The sequence below is a fragment of the Equus asinus genome, chromosome 3 (assembly GCF_041296235.1).
Source record: "Equus asinus isolate D_3611 breed Donkey chromosome 3, EquAss-T2T_v2, whole genome shotgun sequence".
In the NCBI taxonomy this organism is placed as follows: Eukaryota; Metazoa; Chordata; class Mammalia; order Perissodactyla; family Equidae; genus Equus; species Equus asinus.
The window spans coordinates 85432136-85445999 of record NC_091792.1 but is presented as its reverse complement, the minus strand read 5'-3'; the positions used below and the strand labels follow the sequence as shown (position 1 = coordinate 85445999).

The 13864-nt window shown below is 35.9% G+C and overlaps 1 protein-coding gene and 1 long non-coding RNA gene across 6 annotated transcripts in view; one reads left to right on the top strand and one right to left on the bottom strand.

Annotated features, from left to right (window-relative positions):
- UNC5C (unc-5 netrin receptor C) overlaps positions 1-13864 on the bottom strand; it is a 358229-nt gene that overhangs the window by 331698 nt on the left and 12667 nt on the right. The window lies entirely within an intron of this gene.
- LOC123283852 (uncharacterized) overlaps positions 1-13864 on the top strand; it is a 30043-nt gene that overhangs the window by 4857 nt on the left and 11322 nt on the right. Inside the window, exon 2 of the long non-coding RNA XR_006524617.2 lies at positions 2677-2770. This is a non-coding gene — a long non-coding RNA (uncharacterized lncRNA). The remainder of the gene's footprint in view (positions 1-2676; positions 2771-13864) is intronic.

The window sequence follows — 13864 nt, the reverse complement described above, 5'->3', positions numbered from 1 at the left end:
TTTGTATCTATATCAGACTCTGCTGGGGACAACAGCCTGTATTCCAAGTCTTATGTTTTCATAATTCTTCTATTCAAAGATTCCAAAGTCTTCTATAGTTTCTAGTTTTGAGCAACACAAGGGACCCACGCAAAGAATAAGAAATTAAAGGGTCCCTGACTTGTAGGCACATCTAGTAAATTACAGCGTATTTCAACCACACTAGCTGGATCTGGGGTCTATCTTTGCTTGGGTTCGCTCAAAGAACAGCCCAACAGAGAAAATTCAGTTCATGCAGCCCACTGAAGGACACTCTCAGGAGAAAGGGAGGGAGGGAACAGGAGAGGACAGAGGAGGAGCTAAGCAAAATTCTGGCCTCAACTAGAGTCAGGGTTCAGCTTCTTGGAGAGGGAGCTCTGAAGCATGAGCTGCCCACAGTTTTGTTCCCACCTGGAGGAAACCTACCAGGCAAGGCAGCCCCTGGTTCAGCCAAAGGCAATTCTTTGGGGAAAGGGACAGCTGTGAGCCTTGAGCCGCCAACATCACAGCAGCTGGGGGATGCGTGCACTGGGCCAGTAAAGGAGATCAGAACAGGGAACCAACAGCATCCACTGCAGCCGCTCCTTAGAGATCTCCCATCACCTCTCTTTTGACATAACTGATCATCTCTGCGTGTAGCAGAAACAGACATTAGAACAGACGAAAAGTTATGATTGTAGTTGGAATGAAATGTGGCTGAGCAATTGATTATGGGTAAACCTTGTGAAAGAATGCATGACTGTACTGAAGAGAGAGAGAGAAAGTAATAAAAATATTAGAAATTTTCAAAACAATGATTATACTAGTTTCACTAAACTGACAATGATGCTACTGTATTCAAAGTTGAAAGAATAAGATAATTAACAAAAAAATTTTCATAATTGCAGTTAAAATGATGTGCAAAAAAAAATCAAATGTAAACAGTCAATTAGAGTTCCAATTCCAAATACACAATAAATCAAATTGAAGCAATGTTATCTTTAGGAATAAATGTCAAAAATATCATTCCCCTAATAAGGTTTTCAAAAGCCTTAATTTCATCTCTATTAGAGGTATACAAATAATTTATTGATTTTTTTTCCAGAAGAAAAATGAGAAGAAATATATATCAACCCAGATAGGAGCCAACTAAATAAGCAGTTAGAAATTTATTACACCAGAGATGTTACTTAAATTCTAGAAATTATCACGGTCCATGCTTAAAATAATTATTAGTTTATGCCTGGCTGGTTCACCAGGTCAAATATCATGCTTTATGCAACGTTACCCTTCAGCTTCAGGGCACACAATGCTTTTTCCATAGTGGTAATGCGATACATGTTTGGAAAGCTGAATTGAATGGACTTTGGAAAACTACAGATTCACCAGTAGCTTTAATTCAACCAGTAATGGCTGAATCATCAGGGAGGCTCAAGGGTGTGAGGGTAACGTTAAAAGCTGCAGATCAGACAGGTCAAGGCTTCAATCCCAGCCCTGTATTTGGCTGTTGGACTTTAGAAATTACTTTAAACTGGCAGAGCCTCAGTTTCCTCATCTTCAGTACTTCCCTGGCTTGTTGAGAGGATTGAAAGAGAGAATGCATAAATGGCACCTTGGGTGTTTTAAGCAACTGGGCCTATTCTTATTGCTGTGGTTAGGGAGAGGAGAAACACGCACTTCACTGGACGTTGCAATCTGGCAGGCAGCTGGCAAATGCCCACCTGCATGCAAGTTTTCTTTGGCCTGTGCTGCCTGAGAAATTTCAAATAAAAATTGAGATTTCCGGCTTTTCTTGAAAAACTAGAAGCTGTCCCCATATCAGGCCCATTCTCCTGCAAGGAGAACCTGAAGCCTTTTTCGTCAGGCAGGACTGTACTCTCTGGTTTGCCACGGTCCCCAGCAGAATCTGTCACCCTCCACTGAGCCCAGTTCCTCACATAACCTCATTGGTCCCAGTAGGCACTGGAGCTTGTGATCACTGGATTTGCCCAGGAAGAACAAGACTCAGAGGCATGAAATACAAACGTGCATGGGCGCAGCTGAAGATGTAGTGCTCCATGGTAGAAAGCAGCTGGAACTGGGAGCCAGGGGACATGAGTTGTAGTCCCAGGTCTACATTAACACCTGTGTGAACTCCGGGCTCCATAGGGGTCTGTTTCCTCATCTGTAAAATACATGTTCTGGGTAGGTCAAGTTTCCGAACACAAGGCAAGTCACTTCCCCATCTGGGTTTCAGCTTCTCATGTGTTCTTTTTAAAAAATGATGCCAAATTAGTGGGTCATGAAGCCTGGCTGAATTAGAAAAAGCCCTCCCTCTACACGCCCCTGTCAAAAAAAGAAACACTGCACACAGAGTTGATGGAATACATTTGGAAGCTCAAATGCCAAAAGGAAGTATAACATACATAATAGTAGCAATTTCGAGAATGCCCTCCCCTGTGTTGCTGGCCTTCTGCATTAGTTCTAACTGAGTAAATATAACTAATTGTTTCCCCAAGTTTATTCTTCTTCCTAAAATACCAATGAATTCTCAAGTACTAAAGTAAATTAGATCTGTTTTATAAGTCTTCTAGAGCAAAATTCCAACCTTATCCTCTTACAATTGCAGAACTACATTTTGAAACTTGAAGACTATGGCTATTTAACCACTATTTATTCTTTTTGTGTTTTTCATTCTAGAAATTTTTAATAAAACAACTTTTGTAAATTCCACGAGATAAAAGGATGTGGAACACATGGAACTCAAAATGTATCACTGAAATTCTCATGCAAGGTAAGTACTTTTTAAAAAATAACCTTATGCAATTCTCATATCAACGAGCTAAGACTGTTTCTAAAAACAAAGAGATATATATACATAGCAAATATACCTTGCCTACGTCCAAGATACTTGTTTGGAAATATTACTTCTTTTCAGTCCCAAAATCTATTTTGACCCTTTCAGTTGAATTTCAACATGCTCTGAAGTAGAAATCAACCAAGACAAGTAAACCAACTTATAGCAGGTTAGAGTGCAGGCTTTCTCTGTTTCGTGCTCTGTCATTGAGTAGCTACGGAGCTTCCCAAAATGAATGTGTTGACAGAGCCTCTGAAAGCAGATGGCTATTTGGTGCCAATTCCCAGTAGTAGAATGACAACCAGCAAGAAGGGGAGAAAAGGAGGCAAAACCAATCTTGGTAAAATATATTCTACGTTTTTAAAAACAACTCTTGATTTCTACTACTTAAAAAAAATAATCTGTTACTGCAAGCAAACTGTTTTACCTCCCAAAATACCTTTAATAAAACATTCAAATGGCTTCACAGAAGAGTGTGCGTGCACAGGTAACGCTCTCTCGGTTAGTGGACACGGGCAAGAAAGTAGCTGTTCTGGTTTATCAATTATCCTCTTCAACTTCACGAAAGGGAAATAACTTTCCAAAAACACGGAACGAAGTATACTTAATTCTAAAACCACTATGAATATAAACTCACTTTTTCCCCTGAGTGATTTAGAAGGTACTGCGGGATCTTGCAGTCTCCTGGGAGGGTGATTATGCACCCCATTTACCCAGGACAATCCCAGTTTATGCTTGTTATCCAGAAATAATTCTTAATAGCTTCCCCATTCACTCACAAAAATGACCTAATTTACGCAATAATTATCTCCCTACCTCTGGGTCACTATAACGCTTCAGGTCTTTTATTCAACACACTGCAGATAGACAGACGTGTATGTTCAATGATAAGATTGTACCCAATTGAGAAAATGCTCAAAAAAGAGTTTACCAAACCAAATATAAGTAAATACACTTGTACACAAATTTTAGTCAAGACATACCTAAATTTAGGTTAGGTAAGTAACGAAAAAAATTTTTTTAATGAACAATAATTAGAAACAGGTTAAAATAACTAGACTAGAAATAAAACAAATGCGTTACTTGCAATATCTATGAAGTTTTAAATTTGTGTCTTAAAATCAAAATTAAAGCCAAAACTATTTAAACAGTCACCAGAAAAGAACAATATTCCAAACACTGTATAATGAGTTAATTCAAGTTAAAATAAAAAAGTTGAATATGGGCCCTAAATGGGCCTCTCATTTTCCAAAGTTGAAATAATATTCTCACAATAAGTCAATTTTGCTCTGTCTTGGGATCTCTGAAACTACTCACGAGGATGGGAAAATGATCCTAACATAGTTATATTACCAACATTATGAACTAACAACAAAAATGCAAAAGAATAATTATTTGCATTAATTCCTTCGTGAATAAAGGAAGTTGAAAGTTCAATTTTAGTCTTTTTAAAAGAAAACATAGCACTGAAGAAACCAATAATACGAACCAAGACGTGTGTTTAATATAGGCACAGAATCACGGCTTTTTAGGATAAAGTTTCAAGTCAAGTGACGATATTAAAAAATCAATATAAAAACTCTACAAATAAGTTCAGATAAATAAAATCAAGTGACAAGAGTTGACTGAACTCAATTCAAGGAATACGGCCAGCTTCAATTCCAACTTTTTAATAACTAATGATAAAAACACATGTATTAATATAAAAAAACCCAGTGTTTTTCAAATTTCACACTACTTCGGACTTTTCCTCTATTTTCTTGCCTTTGACATTGCATTATACCAACTACTTAATAAACTGTATTCAACGAGAAATAACAGATTAATTCACTTTTACTCACAAGATACATGACTGCAAATTAGGGCTTCTGAGTAGTGTTCACCAAACTAAGTTAATAATGTCAAATTAAAGAAAGACTTCTGATTCCTATTTGGTAAGCTGTGCAACCTTAGGATTTTTGAAATATTAGAGTAGCTCTCAGCCACTGTATCATTCTTCATGGTCTTCAAGTTGGAATTCTATAGAGATAACAGTATCAATATATATTTTTGTGTATAACATTTAACACAGTAAAGCATTCCTAATTGCTTTTATGATTATTATTTTCATATATTTTAGGAAAAACGAATTGTCTATTTTCATAGACATAATTAGCAGGTCAGATAAGACTAGTGTTTGTTAAGAATTATGAAGACTTTACTTGGGAGCATGGGGGTGATTTTTCTATTAATCTAAAATACTAAAGTTTCTGTATGTGTGTTTTTTAATACAATTACCTCGAAATTTTCACTAAGATCCACCACATGCCTGGCTGTAACACTCTACTGCAAAATCACTTTACACTCTTCTCCTACATTCTTCCCACATTTTTGTTTCACATTTCTAAAACCGGAAAATACCAGAACTTCAGAAATATTCATTGGCATCCCATATACTGTTTACCCTAGCAATATTCTTAGTTTCTCCAAATGACCAAAGACAGTAAGAAAAAGTTTAAAAGACTTTACTAAAAGAGAACTAAGTAAGGACATTACAGCTCTCAAACCTATTACACTACCAAATTCAAAATTAATATCTATCAATTATTTATCTATATTTTCAAACATTTGTGAAAGATGTTAAGCAAGACATTCTTACCTTTTGAATTTAAATTCTGAGTTTCAGAATTTTCACATAAATCTCTCTGGCACTTTCAATTTAAAGTTACGTGAAGAATTTTGGCTAATTATGGACTACATTTGACTTGGAAGCAGCTCTGCAGGTTGCCTGTGTTTATCCATTTTTCCCACCCACGGAGATTCAGGCAATGGGTCCTCCTCCCCTCCATATATCCTCTGAAGAGAACGGGAAATATCTACCATGGCAATCCTCTACCTTCAAGCACTGACATCATTTTGTAAACATCAGAGCACCAAGGAGACCATTACTCAAAATCCAAACAAGTTTTAAAATATGTAAAACTGCATTTAAAAGGAGACGACAAACCTGTACAACTTGACAAACTCAAACTCTGTTGCTGAGAGATGCGGTAACGTCTGGCCTAAAGCAGCTTAGCTACAGAGTATGTAATAAAACAGCTACATTTGAATTGGAGACTCATTTCGCACTGCAGAAATGTAATGTAGCCCCGGGAGAGCAAAGGCAAAGAGCTATGCAAGAAATCAGAGACCAGGGCTCTGTAACTCTTCACTTCAAGGCAAAGACAAGAGCTGTTAATTGGAGAAAGCCAGAGGGAAGAATTTCTTTCAAAATTGAAAGGGGAGGAAAATGTGAAGAGGTATAGAGAGCACAGAATCCCGCACAGCTATAACAAAACATTTTCACTGGCCTCTCAGTTAAGTGAGAGCATGAGAGCATGAGATACATTGCTTTATTCCTTTCTGGAAATTGGCTAAGGGTTTATCCCAGCAGAAAGTTCTAGCACCAAATCACACTTCTCTCTCCTTTCATCTCTTTCAAAATATTTTTATATCAATTTGCCATCTTGTAGTTTAGATATTCTATCTGTGATATTCTATCTTCCTAACAAGATTTTAAGTTTCCTAAAGACAGGAACCATATGTTCTACTATTCTCTCATTCACCTTGCTGCGATATAGCAATTAATATTTCCCGAATTATCTCAGCTGTCCTGGATTTTTTTCGCCATAAAAAAAGTTAAACTGAACCATGGTTTGAGAAAATATACTGCAGGTTAAAATAGTTAGAAATATATTCTAACTTTAACATCCACCAGTTCTAATCACTTCTTTCTCCTCCATGTAAATTTTACATTTCATTAGAATGCAGGCAATTACTCAGATGCTTTTTTACACTTACATAAACTACGGGCCCTAAGTCAGGCTTAGGTTAATTTACATGAGGAAAAACAGAACTCCAAGTAAGTCAAAATATGCAGATAAGTGACAAATCATGAAAATATTACTCCTTTTTTATTCACCTTTTTTTTTTTAATGAGGAACATCAGCCCTGAGCTAACATCTGCTACCAATCCTCCTCTTTTGTTTGCTGAGGAAGATTAGCCCTGAGCTAACATCGGTGCCAATCTTCCTCCACTTTATATGTGGGTCTCCCGCCACAGCAGGCTGACAGTGGTGTAGGTCCGTGACCGGGATCCGAACCTGCGAACCCAGGCAGCTGAGGCAGAGCGTACTGAACTTAACCAGTAGCCATGGGGCTGGCCCTTCAACTGTCTTTTATTCATCTGTTTTTAGGTAATTCTTGAATCTCTCTTCCATATTTGGTGTCCACTTTGAACAAGGACTGAGACCCTCTACAACCTGCATATATATTTTTAGATGGAGTTATCTTAAGCACAATATGTCAAGTGTGACTTAAGTTTATTTTAATTTAGCTACAGAGCTCTTTTCCTTCATATTTTTGAGGGCTGGCCTGTCCTGGTAAATTTCCAGAATAAATCTTATGTCTTCCTTTTAAGTAGGGCAAGATCTTGACACACAACTACTGTGGGAGCTGAAGGCATTTCTGGCAAGAGCAATGAATGAATGACTTCTCCACTTGTTTTCATAGTAATAAATATATGTTAGCATTAGGCAGGAAAACAAATATTGCCAAAAATACGTGCTAAGCAATCTGAGAATGAATGGGGTCATACACATGTATCATCACTCCTCTGTCCATTAGAATGTGTTAGCTTCCATGAGGTTCATTCACTCCCACAACACAAAACCAGCAAAAGTCTATGTGTACTTGGAAAAGAAAGAAAAAGAAAAAGAAAATTTTTATTTAGAAATGTAACAAACTACCCAGGCAATTATATTTTGTTGGGTTTCTCTAGTCTGCCTATGCCTATTATATAATAGAATTTCCTCTACGTTAATATAAACCAAAGCCTTTGGAGTACAGTTTAAGATGAAAGAAGAACATTAAAATAATAGTGCACCATCAAAACAACTTAGTTAAGTGTATTTCTTAAAGGGGAGCCAGTATTATAAATTTAAATTTAACATTTCTTTTATAACCTGATTACAAGTTTTTATTGTATAGACTTTATTGTATGGATCATTATTCTAAGTACCACTTAGAAAGGATGATGGTATTTTATTTCTTTTAGAAAAGGGTGAAAATTGAAAAATGCTATCACTGAAGGGAGAAATTTTGTGCCACAATTGGCAAATGTCTAATAAATTAATATACTAATAAATTTTAAATTGTATGTGAAAGTTTTGGGTTGCCTTAAATACAGAGTTTCTTTTGTTTTTATTCTTCATCATAAAATTACAATGGAGAAGAGTAACTTATGTAATTGAAATAAAAATTTTTGGTCACACATGATTATGAAATCAATGATTTGATGGCCTTTGAAGCCATGAAAATTCATTTTAGAAAAGAAACTAATTTTACATTCAATTTATTCATGTGCTACTTATTAAAATAAAGAGTAAATCTTTATTTACACCATAAACAAATTTTTTAATAACCAAAAAGTCTAATGTTATTAAATCACCCCTTTTCCAAAAATGAAGTCCAGTCTTGTTTCAGACTTCGCATCTTGATAATATTTAGGCATATGGAAGAGGTTAATTTGCATAAAAGGAATTTATTACATTTTCTTTTGTTTCCAAAGAAATCTTCTTTTAATACTGCCGTAGAGCTAGTTTTTGTTTAGATGTCTTTTGGTCTAAATTGACAGTCTTGAAGTCTTGCCTAAAGTAATATTTGAGTCTTTAAACATCTCTCTGGCATTCCATTATGGGCACCTGCTGCTGATAATTACAGGTCTGTCTCTGAACCACTTCCTCTGCTTTGTGTCAAGACAGGATTCAGGCTGCTTGATTACAAACAACTACCAGTTAGAGACCACTGCATAGCTCTCTGCGGTAATTATTCAGGGCAAGTTGGGTCTGCATTTACTGAAGTCTTAACAAAAAAGAAGCAGTTACTTGTTATAATTTCCTCTTTGCTGGCAGTGTAGCATAATCCATAACATATTTTGGTCATCTTAACAGTGCTTATGAGAATATCTGATTCAATAATGCTTGATAATGATACATTTCACTGTGCCATTTCCTAGCCTAGCAAATAAAATATCCTGCCTGAAGATAGTAGGCTGTGGTCCTACCTAAAGAACTTACAGACAATAGTCAATTATAGGGAAACAACTGGGTTGAATGTGCACCCAAAAACAGATTTATTTTTCTTGACTCTGGGCCGCTCTACCTCTAGTCACAAACTGGCCCCCCACGCATTCAGATCATATTCATACTATCATACTGCTACAGTCCAAATGTTTGTGTCCCCCCCAAATTCTTCTGTTGAAATCCTAATCCCCAAAGATGATGGTATTAGGAGGTGAGGCCTTTGGGAAATACTTAGGTCATGAGGGTGAAGCCTTCCTGAATGGGTTCTTGTAAAAGAGATCCCACAGAGATCCCTTGCCCCTGCTACCAGGTGAGGACACAGAGGGAAGATGGCCGTCTATGAACTAGAAAGTGGGTCCTTACCTACCACCTTAATCTTGGACTCCCAGCCTCCAGAACTGTCAGAAATAAATTTCTGTTGTTTATAAGTCACCCAGTCCATGGTATTTTGTTATAGAAGCCCAAACAGACTGAGACACATACTCTGTAAGAGACTTGTTTACTTCATAGTGGAGAGAAAGAAGAAGAAATACTGTATGGGGCAATTTTTGATACAACAGTAATCCCGATATAAAATAAAATTTCTTCACCCAATAGAAAGTCAACTTATTTTAGCAATATTCTATATGATAGAATTCTACAATCGAATCACTGGGAAGGTTCTCTTGGGGACAGTGGGGTACTGTTTGACTTGCAGACCTCTTTAAGTCCCAATTCTGTGTTTAGGCAACTTGACCAAACCAATTAGAGTTGAATGGTCCTTACATTGCTTACTCATCAATTGTTTGAGGTTTATGTCCTTCAACTACAAGAGAATCCAAGTTCTTTATTACTTAACAGCCTCAAATTACAGGGTAGACAATCTGAAGCTAGTTTCTGAAGTAAGTGTATGGAGCCTGACTTTTTAGGCAGAACCTAAGAGACGGTGAAACTTTCACTCCTGAGACTTCCTTGTTTTCCACCTACAACTTCATATTCAGCTTACTCTATCCAGTAGCTCTCAAAAGTGAGTGATGAAGAGAACCTAGAAAGTTCTAACTCTAACACCAGGAATAGCCACCAAAAGTCCCTCAAAGATGTGTTATTTATGCATGAACAAAACACGCATTCATCTAACATCATTCAAAAGGTCTACATGATATGCCAACCGTGTGTGTCAAGCACCATGTCACATACTCAGATACCAGAATGAACATGGTTCACGCCCTCTTCACACTGACATGCTGGCTGGGGACACAGGGAAGGTGAAAGAGTGATACTTTGGGGTGTGAAAAGTAGCTTTATGAAGGAATGAAGATCTAAACTGAGAAAAGAAGTCAGCCAGCAGGAAGGGATGGAACATGAGAGACTAACACTTGTTCATAGCAAAAGAAAGAGCATCAGCCGCCATCTCATGAGGTGTAAGAACAAATCTCTCTGTCAGCCACCATAAGAAGTTGAGATCCGATTCTAGACGTAATGGAAAGCCGTCAAAGAGTTTTAAGAAAAAGAGCTCTACAGATGACGTTCATTAGGATTTGCCTGGCTTCTGTGTGGAGGACAGAGGAGAGCGGAGCAGGACAGGAAGCAGGAAGAACCTTCTTCAGTGATCCAGTTGAGAGAAATGAACTTATGTGAAACACATTTAGGTAACATATGTCATATTTTCTAAAATAACATCATTAAAGGGTTGAATATGCATAAATGTTTGCAAACACGTAAATATATGAGACTCTATGAAATAATTTAAATTTGTGTGTGTGTGTGAGGAAGATGGGCCCTCAGCTAACATCTGTTGCCCATCTTCCTCTTTTTTTGCTTGAGGAAGACTGTCGCTGAGCTAACATCTTTGCCAATATTCCTCTATTTTGGTGGGATGCCACCACAGTGAGACTTGATGAGTGGTGCTAGGTCCGCACCCCGGATCTGGACCTGGGAACCCTGGGCTGCCAAAGTGGAGCGCTAGAACTTAACCACTATGCCACCGTGCTGGCCCAGAAATAATTTAATTTTTTATTTGTTTGTTTTAACAACTTGGCTTTCTGAATTGCTCCCCTCCCCCCTCAAGAAAATATTTACAAATAAACATACATTCTTACACAAAAGTGATACTGTTCATAACAATCAAAAAAATAAAAACACATCAGTAATCACACAGCAAAACTTCCTAAGACAGTTTAATGTCCAGAAAATTAAAATTTTGAGAAGCTTATCTTTATTAACCCAGAAAAACAAGTATAGCCTAGGAAAAGAGGTTATAAATACAATCCATCTTTTTAGTGGTTGTGGTTTTTTCCCCTTGCAAATCTTCAAAGAAAACTACTACAAACCAAATGTCATATACAGCAAGAAAAACTAAATAAGCAGTTTAATCAATCATTAGAAGACTTCTAGGTTGCTTCTGTTGGGTTCTTTAAAGGGAATAAGATCCTATAAAGATAAGAGGTTTTTATAATTATGTAGGGATTAAACCACACTCTTGATTCCAGAGTTCTTATTAATTTTCCCTTTAAAAAGTAGGCTGTTTCCTACGGTGCTGCACTAAGGGAAATGGGGGAGGGACAGAGTTAAAAACCAAGAGTGTTAAACTTTGCTTTTTGGACAAAGGAAATTACAAAGGAACCAGTGTTCAATGGGCCTATTAAACACACGGTGTTTCCTGTGTGGGTATCATTTTGGTGTGGTGAATGAGTTGTCCTTGTTTGTATATTTAGTTACTGCATCTATTATATTCTGCTTGCTCAAGGTCCACAATTGCATTATTTAGGGTTATAAATGTTTTGGGTTAAGTTCTTCCTATCAAGTTTACACATTTTGAGGAAAAAGGATTTTATGTTTTGTCTTATTTTAATTTTTAAATGAAGCATTTTAAATATAAAACAAAAGAACAAAAGGGATTATTTAATGTCACAGTGAACTAAAAAAGATAATACTGACTACTGTCTGAGCTGAGGGCATTTTCTATGTCCAGACTTTTTTCAAAATAAAGTTGTTACTTACGCAATGGTCCTATCGTAGGATCAGTAAATGCTTTGGTGTGTTAAAATTTCTGATACAAGTGAAGAAGATTAGTTGTTTTTATTCCTCAGGAAAGAACTTAAATGTTAGCAAAAAGCAAAGGATTTGGTAATTTTTTCCAGCCTTTTTACTAATACTTGTCTTTTCAAGTATAGCCAACATATATTGAAAAAAGTATAAACTGTTTTTTTCTATTGAAGTTTATTAGACACTAGTTTTAATGGAATATATTCTAGATTCAGAATCTAACACAGAAAAAAAAGAAATCATCTAAACTTGCTTGTCCTTAAAACTGAAACAAACATGTTGACTTTCCAAGAGTTTTAATGTACAATTAAAATTTCATAACTTAACTGGATATAAAAAATCTGATTTTAAAAGCTATCAATTTCTTTTAAGAATTTTACCTTTTGACAATACGCTTTTGTTGATTCATATGACATGTTTCCACCTGATGGTACCCCCAAATGAATGCAAACCTCTCATTCTTGTGATATATTTAATTACGTTCATAGGAGTGCCAAATGGAAATCACTGTATAGTGACTTACATCATGAAAATACAACAGCAAGTCTTCACTTTTGATAATCCTGTTAATCCTCACAATCCTATGATGTGAATATTATGATGATGATGATATTCTACTGGCAATTGTGGAGTGAAACTAAGAGATTTTAACCTCGCATGCAATTTGCAAGTTTAGGGTTTAGTAGTGTATTCACCTTTACCAAGAGACTCATGTAATGGCTGGCATTTCCCTAGCACAGCTGTCACAGGAATACTCTTGGTTGCGGACATGAATACTTTTTTCAATGAATTTTGATTAATTTCCTATGTCAGGAAATTATCAGGTCCACACATATGCATACATGTAATATTTTTAATTCCCTAACACTCGTAAAAAGGAAACGGGAAACTGCAAAAAAGAAAAAAAAGAGAAAGATCTAAAACCATTCACTAAACACGGTCCTGACAATTACACTAAAGAAAGGACATTATTAAAGATTATTTTAAGAAAAGTTTTTCAAGCATAAACAAATTCAGTTTAGCATCAAACCATACTATATATCACGTTCACGCAAGTTTTTTAAAAACGTAATTCTTCATACAAAAAAAAAAAGATACACTTGTAAAACTATCCAAGAAAGTAACAGTATATTAACATTGCAGAGTAATTTTTTTCCAATTCTAATGTAATAATTGTTGTACTTCAATCAGTCTAGCATCATCTTAGTTTCAACATAATTCAATTTCATAATACTAGTTCATAGATGTGCACAAATTTATTGTGTGGCCAAATACAATGACATTCTTTTTTCATCTTGCAATAGAATTAAGTTTTATGCAATAGAAAAGGAAAAACATACGGAAAATAGTCATTTTTAACAGATGTTTTAATATGGAAAACATAAAGTGGGTTTAGAATTAAAAATCAAAGCCCACTGGTTGAACTGAGGCATATTTCCATCTGTTATTAATGTTTGAGTTACATACGAAAGACGAGATTATTCATCAAGTCCCTCATGCAATATGTTTGTAAATGGGATTTTGGTTAGGAATTTAATTGCATAAATTCTGTCAATGCAAGCTTCCCATTCATTCAAAACAAGCCTTTACAGTGGTCTGAACTGAATTAGACCAGTTAACAACACCAAAGAGTCCTTCTTGATTTTATTAAGAAATGCTTGTATGAAAATCTGTGAACATAAAAGGGACATCTCTGTCACCCCATTATGATGAAATAATAGTAATTTCTTCTTTTTTCCTTTCTTTTTTTCCCTTTCAAGCAATGCAGAGTTATGTGAGTTTTTTTAATCATGTAAAGAAAAATTAATATTGAAATAAATAAATAAAGATGTGATCTCTCCGGTTAGACTTATAAATAAGTTCCAGGTTAGAATGATAAATAATTCTGAATACTAGAAAGCGTGAT